Source organism: Lepidochelys kempii, chromosome 5 (assembly GCF_965140285.1).
Source record: "Lepidochelys kempii isolate rLepKem1 chromosome 5, rLepKem1.hap1, whole genome shotgun sequence".
Taxonomy (NCBI): domain Eukaryota; kingdom Metazoa; phylum Chordata; order Testudines; family Cheloniidae; genus Lepidochelys; species Lepidochelys kempii.
Window position 1 is genome coordinate 3,879,278 of NC_136384.1, and position 25,920 is coordinate 3,905,197.

General features: G+C 51.9%; 1 protein-coding gene across 1 annotated transcript in view; it reads left to right on the forward strand.

Moving 5' to 3' along the window:
• The first annotated feature begins 708 nt into the window (after window positions 1-708).
• CNTFR (ciliary neurotrophic factor receptor) overlaps window positions 709-25,920 on the forward strand; it is a 462,459-nt gene continuing 437,247 nt past the window's right edge. The window contains exon 1 of the mRNA XM_073343357.2: window positions 709-832. The gene's annotated coding sequence lies outside the window, so the exon portion shown is untranslated. The remainder of the gene's footprint in view (window positions 833-25,920) is intronic.

Below are 25,920 nucleotides of genomic sequence, written 5' to 3' on the forward strand. Positions count from 1 at the left end.
GTGTGGGGGGCCCGCCCTGCCCAGCGCTGGGGGGTGTGTGTGTGGGGGGGGTGCGCCCTGCCCAGCGCTGGGGGGTGTGTGTGGGGGGCGCGCCCTGCCCAGCGCTGGGGGGTGTGTGTGGGGGGCGCGCCCTGCCCAGCGCTGGGGGGTGTGTGGGGGGCCCGCCCTGCCCAGCGCTGGGGGGTGTGTGTGTGGGGGGGGTGCGCCCTGCCCAGCGCTGGGGGGTGTGTGTGGGGGGCGCGCCCTGCCCAGCGCTGGGGGGTGTGTGTGGGGGGTGCGCCCTGCCCAGCGCTGGGGGGTGTGTGGGGGGGGTGCGCCCTGCCCAGCGCTGGGGGGTGTGTGGGGGGCCCGCCCTGCCCAGCGCTGGGGGGTGTGTGGGGGGCCCGCCCTGCCCAGCGCTGGGGGGTGTGTGGGGGGCCCGCCCTGCCCAGCGCTGGGGGGTGTGTGTGGGGGGTGCGCCCTGCCCAGCGCTGGGGGGGGTGTGTGTGTGGGGGGGGTGCGCCCTGCCCAGCGCTGGGGGGCGTGTGGGGGGCCCGCCCTGCCCACCGCTGGAGGGGGGGTGGGGGGCGCGTTGTTCTGCAAGGAGCATTTCTAAAACCCTTGGCTAGGGGGTGCAGGGCTCGGCCGCTCGCTGGTTCCCAGCGCTTCTTCCCAGTGGCTTCCCTGGTCACATGGGCTACGCGTGAGAGTTTAAAAGCGCCTAAAACCCTTCGAGCCGGTGCAGAAGAAGCTGGTGGCTCCATCGTCCGAGGAGCGAGGCTGGGGCGTGCCGGGCCGGGCCGGGCCGGGCGCTGGAGCGGAGGCCGCCGGCGGCAGCGGGCGGGGAAGCGCTGTAAGTACCGCGGGCGCTGGGATCCGGACAAGACCCAAAGTCGGGTCGATCTGGATCTGGATCCGGATCCGGATCCGGCCCCTTCCCGCGCGGGGGGCTGCGCCCTGCCTTGGGCAGGGACATCCCTCCATGCAGCGCCGGGAGGCTTCTGCGGAGGGGCCGGGGGTTTCCTTGCAGGGTCGCCCAAGCTGCCCACTGGGGTGCGCGGCTTTTCGGGGACCCCCCCCACCCCCTTGTCTGATGCGTCTGGCGGGTGGGCTGCTTGGTCCCCAGCCCTGCTCTCGGCTTGCCGTTCAACACGGGCATCGGGGGAAGGGGGGCCGGGGGGGGGGCCCACAGGGGGTCGTTAGTTTTTTGTGCAAAAAGCCAGGGCAACCGGCGCGGAGCCGGCAGCGGCGCGGGCGCGCTCTTTGAAGCGAGGAGACGGGCAGGGAGCGGGGTGTGGTGCACGGAAAGTGGAAGCTTTGCCTTTCGCGATTGATTTGCAGCCCGGTTCCCTGGCTAGACAATTAGCTGGCGCTTCTCTCATCTTTTTTTGGTCGGCTCGGCTGTGGCGGCCAGGGGTCAAAGGAGGCAGCGACCCAGTGTCAGGCGTCCTCCGCGGAAGCTATTCTGCATTTCTGATTGATTAGTTGGAGCGGAAATGCTTTCTTCCTTCCTTGGCTTTTCTTCCCACTGTCTCCCCCCATTCCTCGCCCTCTGTCTCTCTTTTTTTTTTTTTTTTTATCAACCATCTTCGGCTGCATGCCTGTTCTCCCACCTTGGGTGGACCAGAGTTTCCCTCAACTCTCCCAAACTTGGGTGGAGACAGGAGTTTAATGGCCAGGAGCTGGGCTCCAAGGCCCCTGCGCCCGGCCGGATTTGGGGTGTGGGAAGAGACACAGGGCCTGTCTTCCCTAAAAGCACTTCTTTAAACAGGAACATCAAAGGGACTGGACCAGCTCTGCTCTGCGAGGGGCTGGAGCTCCCTGGACAGGCATGCCCCTGGAGCTCAAAGACTGGCTTAGCTTTGCCATGCCCAGTTGCAAATGGAAGGGTTACTTTTTTGGGAAGGCAGCGTCCCCCTATACCTCGGAAGTTTCACAGGGTTCTTGTCAAGCCCAGACCAACCTCTTAAAGCTGCGTTGGAAAAATATTCCTCCCCTTTTGAAGTCTAAAATTGTTGCATGGGGCGGTGGGCCTTGGCAGGAGAGAAGGGGTTGGAGCTTATTCTTTATTTAAGCATTGAATGGATTCTCAGCAACAACCGAAAAAGAGACATTTTGCGGCAGGCGTGTGTGTGACTGTGAGATACACACAGACTTTGAGGCACTAACCTTTCCCTCTTCTGCTGAGCCCTCTGACTTTGTTCCTATCAGTCGGCCTTTGTGATGGTGTGTGTGTTGTCCAGGGGTCAGGCTGAGGCGGGGGGTGGGGGTGGGGGGTGATCTGGAATGTTTTGGGAAAGAATTCGACAAGCTTGTTTCCTGCTGGCCCGTTTCTCCCCCCTCTTGCCATGCCGGTGCTGGCTTGGGGTGGACTTTTGCGGGGCGATGTTTGGGAATGAGCACCCGCCGCGCCGAGATGTGTGATAAAGTTTGTTCTTCGGGGCAGTTTCTGCCTCCTTCGCGCCCCTTCCCCCTGCCCTCTGGGCTGAGGGCTGTGCAGTGACCGTGATGCAAATTGAGAAGTTCTGTGGGGAGAACCTCCCAAATGCCCAGCCATTGCAACCGGCATCGGGCTGAAACTTGGGCAGCAATTTTCCCTTTCCTGTGCCGTCTCGCAGCAGTGTCCGTGATTGCAAATGCTGGAGCTGAGGCTGCCCTGAAGTTCTTTGTAAATTATAGTGAAATCTGCTTTTTCCTTTTTCTTTGCTGTGATTTTTTCCCCCTTGCTCTTATTAAAACGACCACCAACCACCCCAAAGTTACATCAAAATAGTACCCATCAGGGGAGTGCTGTGCTGGGAATAGATGCTTTTCTTTCTGTGAGGGTGTTTGTCGGAAACTAACATTTGGAGCGGCTGGGGAACTGTTCTTCCACTGCTAGGTGATTTATCCCAAGCCGGAGTACTGGAACTACTTTGCAGGACCTGGTTTCACACACACACACATCTGTGTCCGCCACCCTGAGTCCCTAAGCTTTCCCCGTACCCTGGTCATAGAGGTGTGTGCTGGGTTGTGCATTGTTCACATGAGCTGCGGAAAGTGTCTGGGGGATGGTGCTCTTGGGAAAGCTGTTTGCTTGCACTCCGCCTGGGCCTGGCCTGGACCTCCCTTACTCTGTTCTGTTCAGGTCAAACCCCCTGGACTTTCTGCGAGAGGCTTGACAAAGCCCTGGCTGGGATGGTTTAGTTGGGATTGGCCCTGCTTTGAGCAGGGGGTTGGACTAGGTGACTTCCTGAGGTCCCTTCCAACCCTGAGATTTTATGAGAGTTTTGCCTGGGTACCTAAGCGCGGGATTTGCTGGTGTGTGTTCTGCCATGTTACTGGCTGCCCCCCTCACCCTTCCACCTGGCTTCACGGTCGAGTCCAACGGGCTGGTGCACCTTTTCGCTCGTGCTGCAACACAGCTGGCATCAAAGACACGGGAAGATTCCCACCCCCTGGGAGCCCCACATATGTGGGCCCCTCTGATTCCGGCTCCCTACTGCCTGGGCGCACAGTGAGTTTGTTGCGGAAGGGTAACTTTGCCTAGTACGTGGGTTTGCCGCAGGGATAGGCGCATGGGACTCGAGACTCTGCACCTGCATAGGGCCCTTTAGGGCCAGGGCTGGTTGGAACAATCCTATCGTGTTGGTCTGAATTAGGCTCTGAGAGCCTGATCCCACGAGGGGTTGAGCTCCAAGTCCATGAGGGTCCTCATCACCTGCTAGGGGTGCAAAGCCCGGGGTGCAAAGCCTGGCACATCCTTAGGGCACCGACATCCAGCTAACTGAGCCCCTTTCAGAGAGCATGTGCTTCTCGGGGCACGTAGGTCTGCTCTCCACAGCTGTGAGTCCTTATATGTAAGGAGGAAGAGAAGAATATCCCCTCGGCTTGCGAGGCAGGGCTGGTGCACCCAGGGGCGCGTGTCTCCCAGTACCATGGCCACCGCGCCTGACCAATGGGGCTGGCTGAATGATGTGCTGGGGCAGGTCAGTATCTGAGTGCTCCCCCTGGAGTTCTGCACTTGGGTGCCTTTGCCAGCAGCCCATGTGGCGCCCTCTCCAGGCAGCGAGCAGAGTGGCAGGGGCCTTGCCCAGACCTGGCCCTTCCCTGCCTCTCCTTGGCGGGCTGGCTTGGGAGAAAGTGCCCCCTTTCCCTAGACACTGGCACTACCGGTGCTTGGGGGCTGGGGTTAAAGCCCCACAGCTCTTAGAATGAGCCGGGATGAGAAGCACCTTTTAGATCTGCTCCTGGGCACCAATGCAGGGCTGGTCCCTAGAGAGAATTTTAGTGCCACCTTTAAATGCCCCAAGAGATGGGCTCCCGTTCTTTCCCCTGGTGACACTAACTAGATCTCCCGCTGGGGAAGCTTCTCCCAACGCTCAGCCCAAAGTTCCCCTTAACGTCAACCCACTCTAGCTAGCGAGCCCCCCATGCACTGCGCTAAATCTTTCCACCCCCTTTGCAGATTTGCATCCAGCCCGGCCCGTCAGGACTTGTGTCGCCAAGTGAGACAGATCCTAGCTCTTCTAAGTTTTCCATGTCAATCAATCCCTCCTTCCCCTGCACTGTTTTTGTTCTTGGCTTTTCAGAAGTCCTGCCAATTTCACCACTTTGTTCTGGTGATGCAGTGCCCAGGCCTGGCTGCTGTTTGTTCTGGGTACGTTTGCCTCAAAGCTGCGCAGGGAAGGACGGTTAATGGAATAGTGGCTCCTTCTCTGTGACAAGAAGCTCTGGCGGCACCAAACCAGAAGACGTCCACTCTGTTCTAACTTCTGGTCCCCAAGCAAGCATAGAGTTTTGTTGCGGCTAAACCAGCCTAGACAGATGGCTGTCCAGCCTCTGTCCCCTGATCAATGGGCGGCCATGGTGAAAATTCCTCCCTGCTCCCAAATTTGGCCATGTGGTTTATTTGTACTCCCCCAACCCCTAAACGTTCCACCTGAGAGCAATGCCCTGGTGTGCTAGGCACTGCGTGTGCATGGAGGAAGTGACATCCCAGGCCCCAAAGAGCTTACAGTCTCAATAGACAAAATAAGCAATGTATGCAAGAGGGGGAGGAGTATTCTTCCTATTTTACTGATGGGAAAACTGAGGCCTGCTGTGATTTAAGTGATTTGCCTGGGATCACATGGGGAGTCTATGGCAAAGCCAGGATTTGAACCCAGGTCTTGTGAGTCCTAATCCAGTGCCTTAACTACAAAACCAGCCTAGTTGAGCGCTCTGTCCGAGCGACTGAGAAGCCCCTGTGTACCCCTCCGGTATCCTTGGTACCCAGCAGTAACCGTCAGTTTGGTTGCTTGGCCAGGGTGGGGTGATGTGAGGGGATGCTGGGTGCCCCTTGGCACAGAAGGACTGAAACACATTGCTGTTCATGATAAAGGCCTTGACAGCTCAAGTATCGGGTAGCTGGACTCCGGCACTGCAGTGGTGAGATACCTCTGCCCCTGTGGATTTCTCTGGGTTTCTTTGTTACCGGACTGCAGACTTCCAGCAGCAAGAGCAAGCTCCCTGGTAATGTTAGTCCCGGGAAGAATCGTCCAGGAGTGATCTCTTGGAAAATGGCCCTCGTGGCTGCCCCCTGCTCCTTTTGTGTCTCCAGGGGGCATCGTGACATGATGGCGAGGCAGGTCACTAGAGCACCGGGGAAGTTCAACACAGCAGGTGTTTGATGCCCCGGCAGGTGTTTTCAGTGCCAGGGGGTGTTCTGCAGAAGGTGGTCCCGGGCTGGGCCCCAGGTCAGGATCTCGCCCTTGGGAAGTACCGCCCCTCTACCAGCTGCTGCCGCATTGACCATCACTTCCTTTGAAAGCGGTGACTGACAGGAAATGACATCATTGGACACACACCAGAATGACGCTCTGCATTTGCACTGCGGCAGGCTGGGATGATTTAAGGGGTCTCAAACCCAGCAGGGTCAGGCCTGGCCAGAACTTGCGTGGGAGCCCGCTGAGGATAACCCAGGTGGCGCGTTAAGGCGGTTTGGTAGTTCACTTTGGTGGTGCTATTCCCCCTGAGCTGGTGCTGATCCAGTTCCCTCGAATGCCACCAGGGGGCACAGGTGCTGCTAGAATGTTTTTTGGAAGAGGCTTAAAAGTGAGCTGCTGCCCGACCGTTCGGGCTCCTTGAAGGCCCCATGGTGTGTTTTGTAAGTAGAGCGTCCACCCCACTGCACAGGCCAGATTCCCATCTAGATAAAACTGCCGCCTTCCTTCCTAAATCCCTCCCGCCTTTACCAGTGGATGGAGCATATTGGTTTCCTGTTTCTGTAAAACCTGGCTTGAGAGACCTTGGATCAATGTCTTTGTGCTCACTGCGACCTCAGTGGCTGAAGCACTGGGGTCAGGTACAGCAGCCCTAGGTGAGTTTCTTTTCAGAGAGACAGAGGAGACGGAAGGGGCCGGACAGGCTGGGTGTCTCTTGGGGATATTGGAAACTCAAGAAATGCGGAGTGTGATTTCAGCTTTCTCGAGTGGTCAAGCAAGGAAACCGTGCTTCGACCTGGGGTGAAGTTAGGGTTGGCACTTGAGGTTAGATTCAAGGCTGGATCACTGTGTGGGTTCAGATTCGACCTGGGGTGGTGATATGATGTATTCCCCTATGCTGTTTCCACACGGTCATGTCCCAGAACAGCAGAAACCTTGTGACACAGCTGATTTCATGAACTTTTTTTTTTTTCCTATCTCAAATAGGATGCACATGTGTCCCCATATATGGGTGTGTGTGTGTAAACGTGTTTGTACATATGTTTGTGTGTGTGTGTGTGTATATATATACACACAAATAATGGTGATAATGCCTTCTGCCCTTAACATTTATTACTCTACGAATCTATAAAATATAACACCTATTGTGTATTGGAATGCATTTTTCCTGTTGCAGCAAACCTTATAAAGAGACATTGTATTTATATGCAGGTTTGGGATGATTCACTGTCTTTCTTGAATTTTGATAGTTAATAACTTTGCTATATTTGCAAGTATTTTTTTCCAGTGTTTATCTACTTAAAGTTTTGCACAGCAGGAAGTGGAAAATCTTCAGGTACCTACAGTTTGTTCAACATTTCATGACATCAGAAATCCAGATTCTACACTAAAAATCTTATACTGTTATTAATATTTTGAAAGATTTAAAACTAACGATTTAGAAATTAAATGCCTTCTGTGATGAAATACTGAAATATTTGCAGGAGCTACTGTCTGTCTATCATTAGCCCTCAACTAATATTTCAGAGAAATGCTGACATTCATCACAAACATCAGTTCTGTCTAGACAGTGTTTGCCAACTGGTTTTGCATGTTGCACCTAAAATGATTAGAACCGAAAGAGATTAGAGAATGAAAATGTGTTTTCTCTATGTTGTCAGTTTGTTTACAGTGTGTCTCTGACAGCACTTTGACTAGTCTAGTCACTTTTGCTGGCTCTCCTTTGTGTGTATGTATTATCCTTTCCCCAGCTGTTGTGTGGGTCTTTCACACAACAGAGGAAAGAAAAATGCTTAGAAATGTGTTGGTTTATATTAAAGCCACACAGATTGGCAGGGTGCCGAGGACTTTGGAACTACTTTGAACTCTCTCTGTAGAGGTTTGACAGGTGTCCCGTTAAAAGTGCACTTTCCGTCAGCCCTGGCAGAGGAGCCCCCTGCCAACGATAACCCTCCCTCTGGGAGAGCCCTGAACGAGCGCCCCAGCATGGTGTTGAGAGGTGAGTTGTGTTGCGGGAGGCCGATGAGCTCTGGAGCTAGGGTTCTGATCGCCAGTGATGCTTTGAGAAAGAGAGTGAGTGGCCAGGAGAGTCTGGTTCCCAGCCTGGCAGTGCCATTTGTTTGGAATATTGGTTGTTTCCAGTCCCGACGGTTCTGTGTTGCCGTGCATTGTCGAAGGGCTCTCGGCAGGAGAGGCAGCTTCTAATGTCCCTGGTAGATGAAGTGGTTCTCATGCCGGTGACTTTCAGCACCCCCACAGGGTTGTTGCCAGGTTCATTGCTGCTCATAAAACACGTTGAGCTCTCTGGATGAAAGAAAGCTGTGGCCGACAGAAGAATTAACGTTCGCTCCAGTGGCCAGGGAAATCGCCTTTCTCTTGCCTTTTGGGTATTGCACCGTCTGTCCCTGTTTGGGTTAAAGGAGCCAAAGGATCATGATCAAGCATTTCTGTAAGGAAGCTGCAGTTGTTGAAGGCACTGTGACTGCTCTAGGAATTGTGACCTCCCATCTCTGAGCGTTGTGGAGGGGCCATGGGAGCCATTAAATATCTCGGAGCAGTGTGGAGCTGGCTGGGTGTAAGCAGCGTGCGACGCACACAAAGCGAGGGGCTGAAAGTGCCGCTGGAAATGCCAGGTGAGGCGGAGACACTGAAGGCAGGATTTCTTTCTGATGCTGGAAATGCTGCTAGGCAAGAAGCTGGGCTTTTTTCCCTGTGGAACTTGTAATTAATATGGATGAGCCCAGAGCGTGCCTGGGATCTGTGAATACATGGGCTACATCAGAATGTGGGTCAGTGCAAACCACAATAAGCAGGGATGGATTGGGCTAGGTCACTGATACGGACCTAGCAAGAAGCGTGACCCAGTGGTTAAAACAAGACTCATGGAACCTCTTGAGTTCTTCTCACTGACTCTGCTCTTGACTCCCTGTGTGACCTTGGTCAAATCACTTAACTTCAGCTTCCACATCTTTAAAATGGGATAATATTTACCTACCTCAACAGGGATATTCAGGCTTAATTAAGTGGTCTAGGTAATACTTAGTCCTTCCATGAGTGCAGGGGACTGGACTAGACGACCTCTCGAGGTCCCGTCCCATCCTACAGTTCCATGAAGTGCAACCAGGACCATGCAGATGCACAAGTGGAGAGAGGCATTGTGGGGGAAAGAATGTGTTTTCAGCTGCTATATTCGTAGGGCTGGGAACAATCCCAGGAATGGGGTGCTGCAGGTTAAGCAATGAGCACCCCAAAGGGCATGGAATGATGGTGGGGTCATGGGCATGGCCCTGCCACACTCATCATCAAAGCCAGTTTGACGACCCCACTCCCAGCCCCTAGGTTGTCAGCAAGGTTTGAACCCAATGCCTTCGCTGCCAACGTACAGACTACTGCCACTTGTGTGAAAGATGGAACGCTGTCAACCGGTAGCAGTAGTAGGCTGTTATCCTGCATGTGGACCAGTCTCAAGAAGGGGGCACTTGGCACGCACTCCTCAAGCATGTCACTGGTGCACTCTGCCAGGCCAGAGCTCTCCAGCCCCACGGGTCTCTGAGCAGCCCTGAGTCACCTACAGGCTTCTGGGTGGATGTGTCATGCACTTGCAGCTTCATGGACTGGGTTTGATGCTGCTCTCAATTTTACTGCTGTAGATTTGGCCGAGTCCCATGGACTCATCGTGACAGGGCGCATGTATGGCTTGGGGCCTGCTTGGAGCTGGGGGAGTGATTGAGGGCAAAATGTGACCTTTGATCCCCATGGGGATCAGCTTTAACCGCACAGTGGAGCAATACATAAAGAAGGCTTAAGAGCTACCTGCCTACCTATGACCAGCTCCTTCCCCGTGCTATGCTGCCACCACTGAGAGAGCCCTGCATTTATGCTCCAGCTGATTCCCCACTTGAGCACAGGAATGGGGCTGCTGGCTGGGTGAACTCAGTGAGGGCTCCCTGGCTTGATCTGAGATAGCCTGGAAGTGGGGGATGCCAAAGCACGGGGAAAAAGACCAGTGTTATTCCCAGGCACTTGGAAATGGGAGTAGGGAATTACTGGAGGGGATCCTGCTTCATGAACTGCCCCGTTTTGCTGGGGGGCGAGTTGTGTTGCATTGAACTGCTGCACCTTGGGTTGCATTTGCAAGCAACATCTGGGGTGTCCTGGAGCAAATGCATCACCAGGCACAGCCCTGTGTTAGCAATGTGTCTAAACCCAAATAAATACTAACTAGAGGAGCTGTCTGCTCTTAGTTACCCAGGTGTAAATGCTGAGTAACTCCACTGACTTGGAAGGACTCTTGGCACTCAATAGTACTGGGTCTTCAGTGGCTTCCAATCTGAGCATCAAAGGTGCTGATGAGGAGGGTGGTTTGTGGTGGTTGGGAATTGGTTAGTATCCCTTTAAATAGTTTGGCAGCCCTCCAGCGGGCACTCGCTGTGTTGTGTGTTACAGACCCCTGCAGTGTGTCTCCATAGCTAAGCTTTGCTCGTTGTATGTTTAGTAAACATGAAAAAAGAAAAGGAGGACTTGTGGCACCTTAGAGACTAACACATTTTATTTGAGCATGAGCTTTTGTGAGCTACAGCTCACTTCCTCGGATGCATGCAGTGGAAAGTTAGCCCATGTGGTTCCTTTATCACGCTTGCTGTATTCACCCCAAATGGCCCAGCGGTGCTACACTGCTCCTGGGCCGTTCCTGAGCATGTCCCCCCGGCCCTGCAGAAGCCCACCGGGCCGGCTTGGGGCAAGAGAAGATGTGATGCTCGTTTTGATCTCTGCCTCTGTCCGCTAATGAGCTCTTTAAGGGCGTCCTGAAAGGCCTTTTTCACAGAGTGCAGTGCGGCTGCGGTTGCCCCAGGACAGAGCTGTAGATTAGCAAAACTGACCTAGGGTTGCCTCTGTTCAAAGTCATGCACGCAAAGTGGCTGTTTGATGCTTTATTTGATCAGCTACAAGAAGCATAAAGTTTCCTGCACTTACAAGGGTGGGGTGGAGGTCCTTAGGCTCCAATTGGAAGCAAAGGGAGTTCTCGCTGCTGCCTATAGGACACCGTGGAGAAGGTAAGTTGAACACTGGGCTCATTGTAGCAGGATATTCTTCTTCCTTCATGACATAAAACGTGCTGCTCGTACAAACGCCCGCGTTCTCCTGTCGGCCTGTTCCTGCACGGTCTAAAAATAATGCTGGCAATGAAGAGGCAGCCTGTGCTCTCCAGTGGTTAGGACACAGGACTCGGGTTCAGAGGGCCTGAATTCTAGCCCAGGCTCGGCCACCGGGCCACTTTGGGTGAGTCACTGAACGCCTTTGGGCCTCGCTTGCCCTGTCTTTGAAACGAGGATTAAACCCTCCTCCCTTCCGAGCAGGAGCGTGAGTTGAATCAATGACTACTTGGAAAGCGCCGTGAGCCCCCTGTGTGGAAAGTTCTAGGGAACAATCCTCAGTGTCCTGGCCAAGCTGCCCCAAAATAACTACAAAAAGAAAAGGAGTACTTGTGGCACCTTAGACTTTTTGCGGATCTGGACTAACATGGCTGCTACTCTGAAACAAAAATAACTAATGATTTGGGGGAAGAGGGTCTCAGTTCTTGGGTCAACAAGTTTAGATGCCTGGGTTTCAGAGGGTGGGTTCTTGGCACTGTCTGATGCTCAGGGCCTTTCGGGGCATCACAAGTTGCTTTTGAGAATCTCTCCCAATGCTCTCCCACGCTGAAATCCGGAAGCAGTAGGAGAGGGTTTCATCTAGACCTCCAGCTGTGCTGGACAGCGATTGATATTTTTTTGACAGCTTCCTAGCTCCACGCTACGGAGCTGCTTGCTCGTAACCCATACCCTATGCACGTGCCATCACTCCAGCCCGCATGTGTTCCACAGACTCGCCTTTACGTGCATACTCCATGACGCCTGCTTGCCGCAGAAGGGGCTAAAGCGGTGCTCTCCTGTGAGTCCGCAAAAGTACTTGTTGGATGGTCTGTGCTCTGGGGACGATGGAGGCCTTTGTCTCCTGTCTCCCCTGTCACTCCAAGGGCTCTGGAGGGTAGGCCAGTGTGTCGTTCCTGTTCAGGTTGCCAATTTTGGTTGGAGGTATTCCTGGAGATTTCATCACATGACCTATTATTTAATTCGAGATGAATTCCTGGAGACTCCGGGACAATCCTGGGCAACCCTCGTTTCAGTCCAGATAGTGTTAGTAACTTGCCAGGCTCCTGGCCAGGCGGGGGAATCTGGCTTTTGTCTGAGAAGTGAAACAAAGTACTATAGTATCACGGCCGCAGGGCCTCGAATGCTCTAATCGGAGGACTCCCACTCTGCCGTGGATTCGCCATGTGACCTCTCTTTGCCACAAGCTGGGAATGGGGGACAGAGGAAGGATCACTTGATAATTACCTGTTCTGTCCATTTCCTCTGGGGCCTCTGGCATTGGCCACTGTCGGCAGACAGGATGCTGGGCTAGATGGACCTTTGGTCTGACCCAGTGTGGCCGTTCTGATGTTCAGTCATTTCTCCTCTCTGAACCTTTCTCTACCCATCCATGAACTAGGGACGATACCACGATGGATGGGCTAGTGTGGGTGAACAGCATTGCCGCCCCCTTGCGTGGCATCAGGACTTCTCCGTTGCATGCCATAACTCCAGCTCTGCCAGCAGAGGTTCTTTTTCAGCTCCAATAATCAAGGCCGGGGCTTTCCGGTTCGGCGAAGTTCTGAGTGTCGTAGTGGGGCCACGGGTGCGCAGCTTGGCAACAGCCGGGAGTTCCCAGGTGCCTGTGGACATGTCTGACAACACGGTTAAGTAGCCGCTATTAATCAAGACATCAGGTACCCGTAGTTCACACCCCCTTGGCTCTGAGTTCTCTCAGGGATGTCCTGTCCCAAGGGTGGTGAGAAGCCTAGTTTCCAAAGCCAGAAGGGACTGTTGCGATCGTTAGTCTGACCTCCTGCATAGCACAGGCCATGGGACTTCCCTGAATTAATTCCTCACTGAACATTATTTAAAAATTGTGCTAATGAACCTCAGTCTAACTGTGACCTTCTCCCAAGTGTAGGCACAGGCTAACTGCTGGGTTGGGTTCCATCCCACACTCCTCCCCGGACCAGCTATACTGAGATAAAAGGAAATTACATGGATCTATGCTAGGAAAAAGGTCAGAGTTAGCTAACACTGCTAGCCAACTCCCACTTTTCCTAATTGGAACAACCCCTTGGATACATCTGTGCTGCAAAGAGATGGTGGGTCTGGATCACAATAACATCTGGAGACCTTCTTGTGCTGGGCGCACACTCGGTCTCTGCCCCAAAGAGCTTCCAGTCCAAACCAAGAAGGCAAAGGGTGGGAGGGGGGCACACAGACAGTGAGGAAAAGGGACTTGCCCCCGGTCACATGGGAGGCCCGAGGCAGGGAGAGCACCCATGTCTCCTGACTTCCTTCCCATATCCACTAGGCCACGCTGCTGATTGTTTAATGGTGACCTCCTGGCACACGGGGTTAGGATGTTGGTACATTGCTTTGAGATCCTTGGCTGGATGGGTTGAAGGCAAATGCACAGTGGCACCAAATGACACCCTCCTGCATCCCCCCAGTCCTCTGACCAGTGTGGGATCCTAGGTTGCCGGGAGACCATTCCCATCTGTGGATTGGTCAGTATTCCCCATCTGTAAGAGAGGGCTGATCGTTCTGTCCTACCTCCCTCGGGAGTGGGGGTCTCGGGCACTCCCAGGGAGCTAGGTCTGAACCAACTGCAGCTTGGGTCATGCTCTGAGATCGTTGGGCAGAAAGGATGGGGGAAAGACCCAGGATGGCTGTATATTGTTGTCATGGCAACCTACCCCCCTGCATCACATATGGTGACATGTAACCCCCAAGGGTCCCTGTGACATAGGGAGGCACCCTTGCCCATGTGGGGAAACTGAGGTACGGGGCGATTCTGTGACTTGCCCTAGGTCACGAAAGGGGGGCCTGTGACAGAGCAGGCAACAGAAACCCAAATCTCCTGAGTCCCAGTCCTCTGCTTTATCCCCTTACCCACTGTTCATGTGGTCACGGCCCAACTCGGTTAAGACATGAGTTTATTATTTGAACCCGGTCTGTGTTTGTGCAGAGGGGACACTGTTTCTCCACTGCCCACACTCCCCTGCCTGTGTGTCTGTTGCTGATCCTTCAGGTGATTGACCATGTGAAGGGTGACAGCTGAAATGCCATTCGGAGCCTCCACATCGGTTCTCCCTCGCCGAAGCCTTGCCCAGCAGAAAGATGCTTTCCCCAGACGCTAGCCCTGCAAACTCCCTCTGGCTGGGGCCCTTCCTGCCTCTGGTATTGTGGAATAAAGACCCTGTCATGTGACCGGCAGTGCCCAGTCTGGTGATGTGGGAGGCAGAGGGGAAGCAGCCTGCAGGTCCTGGGGCTGAGCAGGGCTAGGCCAGCAAGGGTTAACGCTCGCTTGTGTTTTGGGGGCCAGGAGACTCTGTCAGACAGCAGAGATGCTGTGTATCGGAGTCTGGGGAGGTACTCTTGTCTGCAGCCCCTTCTTTGTTCCATTCGAATCCGGCCCAGGTCAGTGGGGGCTGAAATTTGTCACCCGTGTGGGTGATGTGTGCGCAGTGAGTGGGCAGGAGCCTCAGCGCGTACCCCACAGGTCAGGTGCCTGCATCAGTTAAAAACCCCCGGCGCAATTGACACCTATCAGCTGCTTTCTTGGCAGCCTTCACCAAAAGGCCAAGCCCTCGACTGTCCGTGGGCAGGGGAAACTGGTCTTGTGTCCCTAGGGCCTGTCACCCCAAAGCCTTCCTGAGCCGCGTGGGGAGGACACCTGCATTGCCTCTGTCTGTCCAGTGCACAAAGAGAGGCCAGTCTGTTGGATGGAATTCACTGATAGTCTAACCTGGTCTGTAACACAGGCTAGAGAACTGCTCTGAAGTCATTCCTGCTTGAAGCAGAGTCAATCTCTTCGAAAAACATCCAGTCTTGATTTAAAATTTTGTCAGTGGTAGAGAATCAAGCACGGCTCTTGTTTAAGTTGTTCAGTGGTTGATTGCCCTCTGTGTTAAAAATGTATGCCTATTTCCAGTCTGAATCTGTCTAGACTGAACTCACGTCTTTGAGAAGAAAAAGTATCAAGTGTAAATTTCCAGGTTTGAATTTTGTAAGCATGTGTCCTAAGCAGGCAGGAAGGGCCAGTAGGGAGGGCACTGGACTGTGAGTCAGGAGACATAAGAACGGCCATACTGGGTCAGACCAAAGGTCTATCTAGCCCAGTATCCTGTCTTCCGACAGTGGCCAGTGCCAGGTGCCCCAGAGGGAATGAACGGAACGGGGAATCATCAAGTGATGAATAGATGCCCTGCACTCTGGGATGCTTCCAGGCTGCTTCAGGAATTGATCCACCCTTGGCTATTACAGCAGTTACGGGGTGTGATTGCTGCTTGCGTAGACCTACTCCAGTTAGCCAGTGGTCAAATAACCTGTCCCCAGGGGAAGCCTCTTCCTTAGGCTGTCCTGTAGCAGGACAGTTGCTTGTAGCTTTTCCAGTCTGTAGAAGGAACCTTGTTATAGGTTCCTCCTTATGGTTTTGAGTCCTCTTCTCCTTACCCAAAATATTTAACCACCTTTTTCTCTATCGAGGTTCAGGTAATGGACAAGCACCCTGTCACCCTGCAGGCCATGAAGTTGGGCAATTAAGATTTCCCCCCCAAAAACCCCTGTTGCTGCAGTTCTTGGTCTCCCTACAAATCTGATGGAGGGCCTGTCTCTCTACATAGCTCTCCAGGATCGCTTTGCTCTGGTTTCCGCTGAGATAGCATTTGGCTAACGCTGCCAAACGCTATTGAAAACAAGCCTGGAGCTGTTCAGGAAGTGATAAGATAAAGCAGGGTTATGATTTGCCTGTCTAATCCCAAAGCATCTTGCATTATTTAGCATGTGTAGTGTGAGGTCACTAGCCCCTTAATCATTTTCATTAGAGGAGCCAGAGAAGATAATCACCTGCTCAGGAAAACCAACTTGACACTGTTTATTCAATAGTTTGGGTTTAGCTGAAGATGAACACAGACTAATAATTATGGAGACGTCGTCCAGGTCAAGAGGCTCAGAGAATCTCCTTTTTTCTCATATGTTTACAAAGAAGCTGGTTCTTTATGGGAGTGTTTTTTTTAAAATTCAAACCAAAAGCTTCAGAGCTCTTGAAGGAAATTCAACGCTGTCCAGCAATGTACGTGAGCAGCCTGCCAACAGCCTCCCAGCCATGCCCCCTGGGGTGTGAGCGACCCTATGCTAACAAACCACTGCATATAGCCTATTGCATTTGAGCAACCCTACACTAACAAAACCAGTGCATGCGCCCTTGTGCGAGAGTCACCCTGCACTCCCAAACCAGTGTGAGCACCCCAGTGTGTGTGAGCAACCTTCTACTAGCGAACTAAGTGCACACAGATAGGTGTGTGGAGTCACCCTACACTAAGGAGCCAGCCTGTGCTGAAGGGAGGAGGAAAGCATTGGAAGGGAAAGAGTTAGCATGAATATAAACGTTGTGCAAGGACAGTCAAAGGACTACATTAGGTAGTGTCAGTGCCTGATAAGTAGCAATCTGAGTGCTAGGGAGAGAAGGCGTTGAGGTCTCCCACCCAGTTCCCTGACACAGCAGTGTTAATGGGCTCTGGGACAGCCTGCTCAGGTCACTGGGACTTTGAGGAGTTGGGGCAGGAAGAAGAGGAAAATGAATGCCAGAGCAAGACTTAGCTCTTGTGCAGTGTTGCTGCAAGCAGCTAAACAGCTGCCATGTTCCACCCCAGAGGTGGCTGCATTTAGGCACTGAGTGAAGAAGTAATCTGTGTGTGCTGCCAAATGGCTGCTGAACACGTCATCACCCAGAGGTGGCTGCATTTCATAGGGTTTTTTTTGTTTTTTTTTTAAGGCAGTAAGGGACAATCAGGTTCACCCAGACTAACCCCTTACATAACACAATCTGGAGGCTTTCACCCAGTGAGGCAATCATTTTGGGGTGGAGCTAGAGCAGATCTTTTAGAGAGAGACACCCCGTCTTGATTTAAAGACCCCAAGTGATGGAGAAACCACCATCCACCCTATTTCAGCGCTTAAGCTTCAGCAGCTGCTGCATTTTGCCTCAGAGGTGGCTGCACTTCAGTGCTGGGTGCAGTGAGCATTGGGATCGCTTAGGTGGCCAGGGGCAGTGTAAAGGCGGGTGGGCAGTAACCATTCTCCCTTCCAGTGGCTGAGCTAGGAGAGTCTGTTGCCCACGCGAGAGATTTGAACTGGGTGCCCCACAGTGTGGCCAGCTAGCACAGGATGGATGCAGACCTGGCAATGCTGACTGTACATCCCCTGTCCTTTGCTGTGGAAAGGGTGAGCTGGGAGACCTGGGCTCGCTAAGGACTGGGCATATACAAAACTGAATGGCAAACAGGGAGCTACTTTTATCGGGTGATCCAAAAGGGCAACAAAAATAATTAGGGGTGTGGAATGGCTGCCGTATGAGGAGAGATTGATAAAACTGGGACTTTTCAGCTTGGAAAACTGTGGGGGGATATGACTTGAGGTCTATAAAATCATGACTGGTGTGGAGAAAGTAAATAAGGAAGTGTTGTGTACTACTTCTCATAACACAAGAACTAGGGGTCACCAAATGAAATTAACAGGCAGCAGGTTTAAAACAAAAAAGTATTTCTTCACCCAACGCACAGTCAACCTGTGGAACTCCTTGCCAGAGGATGTTGCGAAGGCCACGACTATAACAGGGTTCAATAAAGAACTAGATAAGTTCGTGGAGGATAAGTCTATCAATGGCTACTAGCCAGGGTGGCCAGGGATGGTGTCCGTAGCCTCTGACTGCCAGAAGCTGGGAATGGGTGACAGGGGATGGATCGCTTGATAATTACCTGGTCTGCTCATTCTCTCTGGGGCACCTAGTATTGGCCACTGTTGGAAGACGGGACACTGGGCTACATGGACCTTCGGTCTGACACTGTGTAGCCTTTCTTACGTTCTAAAAGTATCGGTCCCCAGCTGAGGCCATTGGAATGGCCAGGAGTCACTCCTTCCATGTGTCAGTTTCATTAGCCTTTTGTGTGGTGACGTTATTACGAGACGCAGAGAAGCGAGGACACCTCTGTTTGAACCCCCGTCCTGGCTTGTGCGAGTGAGTATGCCGTGCTACACCTGCACACACACAAGCTGTTTCTCAGCATGAGAGAGACAGGAGGAGGAGGAGGGGGCTGGCTGACAAGATGTTTTGAAAGCAGGATCATTTGGGGGTTGGATTTTTTTTTCCCCCCCTCTGTCTTTTTGCATGACAGATAAAGCAAAACTCCTTTTCGTTTCTCTGGCACTTTATGCCTGTCTCCTGCTGTGGCTGCGTAGATCAAAACGGCTCAGAAAGTTTGGAAGCTCTTGCATGTGCAGCGTGGTTGTTTAAAACAAATTGCAGAATTCCACTGTTTCTTCATTGCAAGCAAAGTCCTGGTGCATTGCAAAGCAAAAATGGTATATTCTGTTACCAGCCCCCTATTGCAAACCCTCATTCAGTCAGGTTCCTTGGGAAGTGGGAAGAGACTCTCTAACCACTGGAGAGAGACGGTGCCCGGTGAGCTTGACCTTCTCCTGATGGCAGAGTGTCTGAACACCTAACTGGCTCTGCCTTGTAAAGCTTCACACCGTTTTATGATGTTATAAATAAGACCTGGCGCTGTCTGAAACACACAACTAAAAACAAGTGCAGCCCAGGGTCGGATGGGGCAGAGCTCTTAACTCTTTAGGCAGCATCATACTGGAGCAGATAGTGCAGCACAATCTGGTTCGTTAGGGCTAGGGCAAAGCACGTGGCTCTGCGTGCCTTTGCATGGGTTGGTTTATTGCCCGTGCCTCAGTTTCCCCATCCTCATGTAATAGTAGACCTGACAGGCCCTCTCCTACAAGAGAGGCTTTGAGGGCAGGAATTATCCACGAGGATTCTCTTGTGGAATTTCCCCATGTTGGTCCGTTGCATCTCCCCTGCGGCAAAGGCTACAGAGCCACCCCATGTCTGACACATGCCCCTTGTCCAGGAACTAACCGCTCTGACTGTGGCAGCCTGCAGGGTCCCTGGGGAAGGGGGTGGCTCGGTGAAGCCCCAGGCTGTGTAATCGTTTCCATAGGGCATGGTTGGGTGCATCTCCACTGGTCCCTCCCGCTCCTCCCCTGGACCACTTTGTCTCCATCACTCCCCCCCCGCCCCACCACACCTTGCATAGACCTCTGGTCCATGAACAGTCTAGGCCAGTGGCATTAACTGGCCAGCGTAGGTGCTTTACTGGATAGAATCAGAACTGTGTCAAAGGCCCTGGGGACAATGCAGTAATCTCCGGTAATCCTCAAGTGATCCGTCCCTTGTTGCCCATTCCCAGCTTCTGGCAAATAGAGGCTCGGGCCCCACTCCCCCTTGACTGGGGGGGTGGGAGTCCAAAGCTCAGTGGTGAGTGAGAGATGAGGGGTGGGTGGTGAGGGGCCTTGAATGTGGAGAGAAGCGGGATGCAAAGAGGAGGGGAAGATGGTCAGGATGACCGGCTAGGAGAATGATCTTTGCGGCAGCGTTCTGATGGGACACGCACAGGGAAGTTGCAGTTGCAAAGAGGATGAGCGCTTGGAGAGTTTTAGCTGCAGGGATGGAAGGTGTGGCTGTGTCGTGGAGACTTTGTGCAGAAAGAATAGGCACGGTTAAGACGTAGCATGGATATGAGGACCAAGAGAGAGTCCAAGTCCAAGATGGCGCCCAGGCTACGGGCCTGAGGGACAGGCAGGAGGGTGGTGGTGTCCACAGGGCCTGAGAAAGGAGGCAGTGGCCAGATTCCCATTTTGGCTGTGCCAGTGTACCCCGGGAGCAGCTTCCGTGAAGTCAATGGGGTTACATTAGTGCAAGCGTGAGGAGATCTGGGCCGCGTGCCTTCTCCCCAGACAAAATCCTGAGGTCTTTACTCAGGGTTTACTCAGTCCTTGCTCCGTCAAATCTGTCATTGGAGTGACTCCAGTTTTACATTGGTGTAGATGAGAGAAGAATTGGGCTCTTGGCCTGATCCATCTCTTTTCTACCCCAGTCACTCCACTGATCGGGAGGGGGGAGAGTTACTTCTGCTTTACACTAGATCCCAGGCCCTTCCATTGTGACTCCAGACTGTGGGGGGGGGGGGGTGTGGGGACGGAAGGCCAGTTACCTGGTGTAAATGGGAGTGGCACCAGATCTGCGCTGGTGTAAATGAGGTCAGAACCTGGCCCTGAATGAAGGAGTTCTGTGGGAGAGGCAGAGGGTGGAGGAGGAGAATGAGGGCTGCTGAGGGTCTGAGGAAGCGGACTCCCAGCTTGCCAGTTCTGTCTCACTGCACATCATTGAAAGAGCTGTGAATGATGCTCCCATAGGGTCTGACCTACAGATCCCTGGGGAGGGATCAGAGAAGAGCCCTGGTACAAAATACATAGCAGTGACTGAGTAGCTTGCACTTGTGGGGGAGGGGCACTATATGAAAGACAGGATAGAGTCAAAGAAACTAAAAATCTTAAGTGAATCAAACAGTCCCATAGAATCTCTGTGGGCCGAAATTCCATGCTTAAAGAATAAGAATATGGCAGTAGGACTGCACTATCAGCCACCTGACCAGGGTGGTGATAGTGACAGTGAAATGCTCAGGGTGATTGGAAAGGCCACAAAAACAGAAAATGCAATAATAATGGGGGATTTCAGCTGTGCCCATATTGACTGGGTACATGTCACCTCAGGACGGCATGCAGGACATAAACTTTCTAGACATCATTAATGTCTGCTGCTTGGAGCAGTTTGTCCTGGAACCCACAAGGGGAGAGAGAATTCTTCATTTAGTCCTAAGTGGTACACAGGATCTGATCCAAGAGGTGAATAGAGCTGAACCGCTTGGTAATAGTGACCATTATGTAATTAAACTGAACATCTTTGTTGGAGGAAAATGCCACAGAAACCAACCACAATATCATTTAACTTCAAAAAGCAGAACTATACAAAAACGAGGAAGCTAGTTAAATGGAATTAAAAGGAACAGTCACAAGGGTGAAATGCCTGCAAACTGCATGGTGACTATTTCAAAATGCCATAATAAAGGCTCAAACTAAATGTGTACCCCCAAATGGAAAAAAAATACCCCAACAGTAAGAGGATTTAAGAAACCCTGCCACCATGGCTAAACAGCATAGTACAAGAGGTGGTTAGAGGCAAAAAGGCATCATTTAAAAATTGGAAATCAAATCCTGATAAGGCAGGCCAGGAAAGAATGTGAAGACACCTAGCTAAGGACACAAAAACTAACAGCAAAAAAATTAGGTATATCAGAAGCAGGAAGCCTGCCAGACAATCAGTGGAGCCACTGGATAATCAAGATGCTAAATGAGCACTCAAGGAAGACAAGGCTGTTGTGGAAAAGCTAAATGAATTCTTTGCATCAGTCTTCACTGCAGAGGATACGGGGGGATCGCTTTGCCTGAGCCATTCGTTTTAGGTGACAAATCTGAGGAATTGTCTCAGATTCAGGTGTCAGTAGAGGAGGTTTTGGAACAAATTGATAAATAGCAGTAAGTCTCCAGGACCAGATGGTATCACCCAAGGGTTCTGCGGGAACTCAAATACAAAATTGGAAAAGGCACAGAGAAGGGCAGCAATAATGATTTAAGGGTATGGAACAGCTTCCATACAAGGAGAGATTAAAAAGACCAGGAGTGTTTGTCTTCGAAAAAGAGACATCTTAAGTAGGCTACAACAGGGGTCTAAAAAATCATGAATGATGTGGAGAAAGTAAATCGGGAAGAGTTATTTACCCTTTCATGTAATACGAGAACTAGGGGTCACCCAATGAAATTAATAAGCAGCAGATTTAAAACAAACAATCAGGGGTTGGGACTGTGGGGCATCGGCAGAGTTGTGTGGGGAGCCCAGGGCTGGGACACAAGGGGGTTGGGACTGTGGTTGTCGGCAGAGCTGTGTGAGGTGGGCAGGGCTGGAGTAGCTGGGTGGCGGCAGTTTGGGACTGAGGGCCATCAGCAGAAGCGCTTAGAGGAAGCTGACCCAGTGGCTGCCTGCATCATGCCTTGCTCTAGCTAACACGATGAACTCCCTCCACTTGACAAGAGCTGCATTTCCTCACACATGTACGGGCAATCTCCATCAGCCTGGCCATCGGGAAGACCCCAGCGATCTGGCGACCCGTCCTCACACCTGGAATGCTCTTCGCCCAGCCCCGGAGCTCCTCCACCTTGAAAGTGCCAATCTATGAGCTGCATAATGTGGGAGGAACCATGGGCGGCTCTGTGCCAAGGTGAGCTGGGAGCTCAGACAGGAGCCCTAATTGTCCTGCTTCCCACAGCCCTCTGCCCACGTTAACGATCTGGAATGGGGCTGTGTTTGTGTTAGCCTATTAAGCCCCACCGGGGTTCTTTGTAGACTGGAAAGTGAGAGGAATTTTGCCCAACCATGTGAAAACCTTTCCATCCCCATAATAGTCCCATGCACCGGCCTAAGCCTGTGGCGGACAAAAAGGCGGGCCGGGAAATTCCATGTTTTCCCTAGTCTCCCACGCCGTGTTAATGCAGCTGCTTTGACCATCGTTTGCATTTCCAGGGGATCTTGTTAGCACCCCACGCCGCGCTGGCTCTTTCCCCCTGCTTTCCTCTAGGCTGGCTTGGCGGAGCCATTGTGGGAAGCAGTTTTCCTCAAGCTGAGCCGAGCGCCGTCTCACTTGCTGTTTTAATGAGAATAATTTCGCCCTGGCTTGCGTCCGCCTCAGCCCACCTGCACTGCCAATTACACCGGCGGCTCTGGTCTGGCCCGTTGAGCTGGGCCCAGGGTGTCCGATTAAGTGTTCGTGAGTTGAAAGGTGTGGAAAATCGCACCAGGATTTAAATAGAGAGTGGGGGAAAGAGCTTTGCTGGGTTACGGAGGGACCTACAGATGTACCGTATCAGGTGCTTTAGATCTGTGGGGAATTTGCAGTGAATCAAGGGCTTGCTAATTGCAGGCACCTTGCCAGCATGTTAAGAAAGAAATGCTGCTTAATTATAAGGCACATGCCCTTGAATTTGTTCTTTGAATTGCTTAAATGTGTATTATAAAATCACATTCACCAGGTACCGTGCCATAGGAAGGGGACACGCAGAGATAAACATCCACAGACGCATTATGTGCTCTTGTGTGTACATAAACACATTGTGGGTCACACCCACAGGGCACAATAATGCAGTGTGTGTGTGTGTACACCGTGCATCTGGCCTATGTACATACGCAGACACGCGACACTGAGGGCTGTCTTCAGGGTTCCTGTGCCCAACACAGCCAGGTGATGTGTCCACCTCCTTCCACTACATGGTCCCAAAGACTTGACTCTTCCTCTCTATCTCAACAGTGAAAACTCTCGTTCGGTCCCATCTCGATCACAGCAGCCTCTTCCTCGCTGGCCGCCCAGCTCCCCTTCCCCAGTCTCTCTAGCTTCTTGTCTGTGTCCCTGCTGGCACCATGTGCCTGGGCACCTGCGGGGGGACGATTTCTGTTCTGCCCATGCCAGCAGAGGCCAGGCCAGCAGTTCCGCTTTTAGCGAAGGTGGGCGCTGTTGGATGAAGGGGGAGGTCTCTCGTGCAGTGAGCTGGGGCCTGTTCGCATTTCCATTTGCCAGGGTCTGTTCCAAGGAAAGCTTTGAAGACCAGGTTGAGGCCTTGAGCTGGGTGCCACTCACTGGGGAGCCAGTGCAGAGAACAGCATATTGGGGTGACTGTTGCCTTGGTGACCTGTGTTGGAGCTTCCTCACGACACGGGGCGTTGTCCCCAGGTACAGAGCACTGTAGCGGCTGAGTCTGGGTGTTATGATGTGTGCACAGGTCATATGGGTCAGATCTGAGCCTGCTAGGATGGGTGCAATCTCCTGGCCAGTTGCAGGTGGAAGTGTGTGTGTGTGTGTGTGTGTGTGTTTTGTAGTCTTAAAGGACCCCAGCTCTGAAGACCAATTTCACAAGCCGGCGAACCCCTAATCCTCCAGCCTACTCAGATACAGCTGCAAAAATGATCTTCCGTGCTTATTGATCTGAGCACTTTACCTCCTCCCCCGACTCCAGCACATCTGCACGACTTCAAGTCCTTGCCCAGCTCCACTCTTCCCTACTGATCAGTCCTTATAATATAACCACCCGCTCATCTGCCTCACCTGCCTGTCTATGCCTCTCTGCATGTCTAAAGGGGCCATTGCCATGGCTTATGGGCACTGATTTATAAATATAGGTAAACTCCAGTGAGAGAAAGAGGAAGGTAGAGGAAGGTCTTGTGGCTAATACTTTGGACTGGGACTTAGGAGATCTGCATTCAGTTCCTTGCTCTGCCACTGACTCCTGGTGCCCCCTTTGGCAAATCACTTCATCTCTCTGTACTTTGCTTCCTCATCCTTTCTCCCACCATTTGTCTGTTTAGACTGTAAGCTCTTTGGGGGCAGGGACTGTCTTTCACAGGGGCCTGGTCTGCACTAAAAAGTTACGTTGACCCCGCTACATCATTCAGGGGCATGAAAAATCCATTCCCCTAACGTAAGAACATAGAAGAATGGCCATAGTGGGTCAGGCCAATGATCCATCTAGCCCAGTATCCTGTCTTCTGACAGTGGCCCTGTCTTCTTGCCCACATGCTCAGGGTTCAGCTGATCACCATATTTGGGGTTGGGAAGGAATTTTCCTCCAGGGCAGATTGGAAGAGGCCCTGGGGGTTTTTCGCATTCCTCTGTAACATGGGGCACAGGGCACTTGCTGGAGGCTTGTCTGCACCTTGAAGTCTTTAAACCATGATTTGAGGACTTCAATAGCTCAGACATAGGTGAGAGGTTTATTGCAGGAGTGAGCGGGTGAAATTCTGTGGCCTGCGTTGCGCAGGAGGTCAGACTAGATGATCATAATGGTCCCTTCTGACCTTAATGTCTATGAGTGGCCTGTGCCAGGTACTTCACAGGGAATGAACAGAACAGGTAATCATCAAGTGATCCATCCCCTGTCATCCACTCTCCGCTTCTGGCAGTCAGAAGCTAGGGACACTCAGAGCATGGGGTAGTATCCCTGATCATCTTAGCTAATAGCCATTACTGGACCTATCCTCCATGAACTTTTCTAGTTCTTTTTTTGTACCCAGTTATAGTTTTGGCCTTCACAACATCCCCTGGCAAGGAGTTCCACAGGTTGACGGTGTGTTGTGTGAAGAAATACTTCCTTTTATTTGTTTTAAACCTGCTACCTGTTAATTTCATTGCGTGACCCTTGGTTCTTGCATTATGTGAAGGAATAAATAACACTTCCCTGTTCACTTTCTCCGTACCAGTCATAAACCCACACCTTGAATACTGCCACGTCCCCCCTTAGTCATCTCTTCTCCAAGCTGAACAGTCCCAGTCTTTTTAATCTCTCCTCATACGGAAGCTGTTCAATAACTTTAGTGATTTCTGTTGCCCTTCAGTGAACCTTTTCTAGTTCCAATAGATCTTTTTTGAGATGAGCGACCAGAACTGCACGCAATATTCAAGGTATGGGTTTACCAAGGATTTATCTTGAAACATTATGATATTTTCTGTCTTTTTTTTTTTTTATCCCTTTCCTCTTGGTTCCTATCATTGTTAGCTTTTTTGACAGCTGCTGCACACTGAGTAGATGTTTTCACTTTCAGAGAACTATCCACAAAGACTCCAAGTTCTCTTTCTTCAGTGGTCACAGCTAATTTAGACCCCATCATTGTATATGTAGAGTTGGGATTACATTTTCCAGTACATGTTACTTTGTATTTATCAATATTGAATTTCATCAGCCATTTTGTTGCCCAGTCACCCAATTTTGTGAGATCTCTTTGTAACTCTTCGCAGTCAGCTTTGGACTTGACTATCTTGAGTAGTTTTGTATCATCTGCAAATTTTGCCACCTCACTGCTTATGCCCTTTTCGAGTTCATTTATGAATATATTGAACAGCACTGGTCCCGGTACAGATCCCTGAGGGACGCTGCTATTTACCTCGCTCCATTCTGAAAACTGACCCTTTATTCCTGTCCTTTTGTTTCCTATCTTTTAACCAGTTACTGATCCATAAGAGGACCTTTCTTCTTACCCCCTGAGTGCATACTTTGCTTAAGAGCCTTTGGTGAGGGACCTTGTCAAAGGCTTTCTGGAAATCTAAGTACACTATATCCACTGGATCCCCTTGGTCCACATGCTTGTTGACCCCATCAAAGAATTCTAGTAGATTAGTGAGGCATGA